This window comes from Verticillium dahliae, genomic scaffold (assembly GCF_000150675.1).
Source record: "Verticillium dahliae VdLs.17 supercont1.6 genomic scaffold, whole genome shotgun sequence".
In the NCBI taxonomy this organism is placed as follows: Eukaryota; Fungi; Ascomycota; class Sordariomycetes; order Glomerellales; family Plectosphaerellaceae; genus Verticillium; species Verticillium dahliae.
The window spans coordinates 1,633,565-1,638,145 of record NW_009276926.1 but is presented as its reverse complement, the minus strand read 5'-3'; positions in this window follow the sequence as shown (position 1 = coordinate 1,638,145).

The following is a 4,581-nucleotide window of genomic DNA, read 5'->3' as shown; positions in this document are numbered from 1 at the left end:
CCCACAAGGTAAATCCAGGAGCTCGTGGGATAAGGTAGGCCAGGGTACGTCAAGGTACTGGAGCGGTGCGTTTGAAAACGTATACAGGTTATTGGGTGAGTGTAGGGGGAGGTGCAAGTAAGAAAGATACGACGGAAGAGCTTGGAGTGCAGGATAGGAGTCCTGATGGGCAGAGGCGCCGGTCGAAGCTTAAAACAGCTGGGTGGAGGGGCAAGTCGCAGTAGAGGAGAGAGAGGAGAGGAAGGAAGGAGGGAGGGAGGGGGGGGGGATGACGAGCGATGATGAGCGAGGATGTACAGTGATATGAAGGTCGAAGCCGTAGACAGCAAGCAGCACGCACATGAGACCGGAGGCGAGGGCCAGGTCGGCCCCCAAGCTTCCAAGCAATGCAATGCAGGGCCAGCGCCGGCGCCAGCGCCACACCGGGTCGTGTCAAGAGGTAGGGTCGGATCAGGCAAGGTAAGGTACATGAGACACTTTGGGTCACGGCGGGGACTTTTCGCCTCGCTCATCAGTAGATCGATAGATAGCATGTCACTTTTGCTCGTGCTTGTGCCCAGGGTGGCCATTCTGGGTTCCTCTTTTGCAAACAGGGGGAGCGAAAAGCATATGCTTTGCGTTCTTGCTAAGACATCGGATCGATCGGCTTGTCGGCCGGGCTGCCATGGCATGCCGGGCTGTCGAGCAGGGGGACGGGGGCTGCAGAGCAGGAATGTACTATGTACCATCCTGGGTTGCCGGTGATAGTCTTGTCAGGCGCAGATGTCTTGGGTTTTGGGGGGTCAAGGCAGGGTGCGTGTCGTGATAGAGGTTGGTGGTGGGGTGCTCTCGGGAGGGGGCTCTTGTCTCCCCTCCCCTGTCGCCGCACACCTCAATAGCGGGATGCCGAAGGGGAACTGTAGCTGGCACATCGAGGTTTGGAGGGTGACAGGGACCTCGTATCACAGAACGCACCAGTCAAAATGCAAGACGCAGCAACTGACATGGAAATCGCCCTATCTTTGCGCCTCACAGACATGCGTGGCGTGGCTCTGAGTGGTTGCATGAGATGCGCGCCTAGGAGCTTTTTCGCGGTGGGTTTTTCTTCCCATGGTCTTGCAGCTTGATCCCTGCTCGTCTGACATGTGAAAGCTATTCCTACCCACCATAGCTTACCTGCTCTCCAGTCGGGGAGCATCTTCGCCATCGATAAAGCCAGCCCGCCCGGCCAGACCGTGCTTGGCAGCAGCGTTGTTTCCCCCCTTGGGCCCCTCAATACCCATTTCGTGACGAGCCTCATACCTCAGAGTGCCTCGGTCAGTATGTCAAATCCCGCGGTTTGTCCTCTGTCAGATGTCTATCACGAGTGATTGAAATTCATCTGTCGTGTTTTTTTTTTTTTTTTTTTTTCCTTTTCTCGGCTCCGAGGCGGATGCGAGGCGAGTGGCCAGGAAAGCGGAGCTCGCGAGAGACGACCCTGGGCCAAACTTGCAAGCAGACCATGAACGGGGGCATGCGTCACAGATGGATTGATTCTGATTCCTGAACAATACACTTTTTGCGTCACCCTCGCCGTGGGGCACGCATCACAATCACATGTCAGTGAGGAAAGGCCCCAGGGAGGACCCAACTACCCATCCGCATTGAATCAGCCCAGCAAATACACCTGTCCTGAGACACAACGCATCAAAGGCACATACCGTCGGCGTGTCGGCGTGGCTGTGATTCGGGAATCCTCGTGTCTTGGTGCCAGGCATCTTTGCAATCCTTCGAGGCACCACCCCAGCCAGCACTTGATCCAAAGAGATTTGATGGCGGCAGTCCGGGCGGCCCACCCCACCCACCAACAGAACACTGCGCCTGTTCTCTCTGCAGCTCAAGGAAGAAGTCACCCCAAGCCCCTCCTCAACTTGCCATCCCCCTTCCCGAAAAACCGTTGAGCTCAGCGTCATCAGCCAGCCAGCCATTCGACTCAACCGCTTCGCTGCGTCTCAATCGAATATCCTGTTGGACCCCCCTCTTCGGAACAAGCCAATTGTCCAGCCCACCGGCGTCACATCAGCGCAATGACGACGGATATTACCGCACATATGAAGTCTGCTCGAGTACTTCCGGTTGGTTGACCCAGCATTTCGAGAGGAACCCCGCCTGCAGCAACTACACCACCAAAATCGGATATCTACGGGAGTGGCTACGAACGAAAGAATGGAACAGCCCGAACATAGCGCCATGGCATGAGAACATAATCCTGCAGGCGGGCGTTCTCAGAGCTGGTCTTAATGAAATTTGCTTCTTCCCGAAAAGCAACATTCCCCGCGACGCCTCCACGCGCCAACCCCCACGATACCAGCTAGCCAAACATTTGGATGAACATTCGGATTCAGTCGCTTTCCCATACCGGAGAGGACAAACACAAGAAGGAGCAATGCCCTCCAATTAGTCTCCTCGCTGCGACGCCTAGATCTTGCACTCCTTCCCTGCAATCACTGCCGCCGTCGACTGCTCTGCTATTGAGACTTCGACCTGGCCCGAAATGCGACCGAAGGTTCACGCGATAGGTGTCTTCACGTCCCATATGCCGGATCGCTGGAGCTAGAACATCGGCGCCGATCAACTAGGATGAGTAGACAGAATGGCTGCTCTCTCATTTCTTGTTCACAAGCCCTCTCAGTCGCGCCCCCCCCGGAATACACCGCGGGCGAAGTCCGCTGTCCACTCGCTCTTTAGTCAAACCATACTGTCTACTAAGCAAGACCTAGCCTTCCGCCCCTTATCCAGTGACGCCACGAACGCCGCTGCGATAAAACTCTCGGCCAACCTGCTGGAAACTCATCTCATGGATTGAAATTGGCGATGTGCTTTTCGACCAGTTCTTTCTCCAGCGGGTCTGTCCTTGTCGATATCTAGCATCACAACTGTGGTCCTGCGCCTTGGCTAACGCTCCTTATGCTCCAGGGAGTGAAACTCTCATCCGGGATTAAGTCTACCATGTCAAACATGAACGGTCCATCTGCTTGTCGTTACTTGCGAGTACAGTCATCAAGCGATGTTCGTCATCCAATGGTGTGATGGTGCGCCTGGCCTGCCTGAAGAAGCCTCGGCCGCCAATCACGATCACGGCCGGCCCAGCTTGCACTGCAAAAGGCATCTACTTGCCTACCTAGATGCCGCAGAGAAGTAGTTCACGAGCGAGCACACAACTATGCAATCTTCTGGTAACGCCTGTGCAAACAATGCCCCGGTTGCTGGCAAAACCGTTGGACCAAACAACACCTCAAGCTGATGGGCCACCGGTCGAGGCAGCTTATGAATTTGTGCAGACCTGTGCAGATACGTGGTTGGTTCCTATATCATAATGGCATGCCACAGGACATGTGCGAGGCACGATATGCCGATGCCCACCATACTATACCAGGAACTGGGAAAATCCGCCCGACCGTGAATGGCGTGAAGTGAAAGTCAGCGTTGTGTTCTATGTCGAGAGCAGAGGAAGGCTCGTTGCTTTCACGCAACAGTGAGCTGTGACGTGGCTCAAGCAGCAACGTGAATATGTTGGCGGATGACGACCCGACGAGGGAATCGATTCTTAGACAGGTTCATAGCACCGAAGCGCTTCTACATAATTCTCTCCATAACCGGCTCATGTGGCCTCGCCTCCAAGAATTTGTGCACCTCTACCGCCCAGAGTCATGATAGAGTTGACTCCTTTAAAGCACATGTGTTTTCCCGACACGACGGTAGCCATCCCGTTGTCTCCCGATCCGCAATACATACCCATCATGTCGTTGCTTTTGCTGTGATGCTTGCAAAGTCGGAACAAGCTGAGAATCTGCCCGTCAGTATAACTCCAAGAGCTCGTGCATATCATCCGGTAGATTCGCATGTCTAGTATCCAGATTTGTGCTGTTTGCCAGTTTGCAAGGGCCTTTTGGAACTCTCGCATCGTACCGTATGGTCTTCAGAGTAGTTTTGACGGTAAGCTATGTTCATCCCTTTAGGTCCGAGAACGACCTCAGGTACGATGGTACGTACTGGGCGCTCCAGATACAATGGCAGGATTCAGCTTCCAAACCACTTATATGATATCGCTTGATCGCACTATGTCAGAAAAAAATGTTTCAAGTAGGCGGTCGAGCCGGCTCCTTGGCTCCAAAGTACCTGAGACCTTTCTCGGGGCCAGAGGAATAAAATGGACCACCGTCAACCACACACACTGACGCCTTCTGAAGGAGGTACAGAGCAGAGTTTGGTAATCATCCAACAAACGTGCAACCATGCCATGTGGGTTCTCTCTCAACCTTGCCCATTCCATGTGCTTCTTCGTTGCAGCTATGAGCATAACGAGCAGTCGAGTGGGCAGCTTCGACGTTTATGGGCTCTGTATGAGTTGATATGATGGCAAACTCATCGGCACAATGCCGCCTTGAAGTCATCCACATAGATCCCGATGTGGCAAGAAACCCAGGACCAATCCGGAGAAATTATTGGAGAAAGGGCAACCTGAGGCTGGTAGTGCGGGAGAGAGCACGTTGATCTTGACTCAGTACACCTTAGCTCCGCCGCAGGTCTCCCAACAGATCGGCTATGCGTTTCCATCGAGGA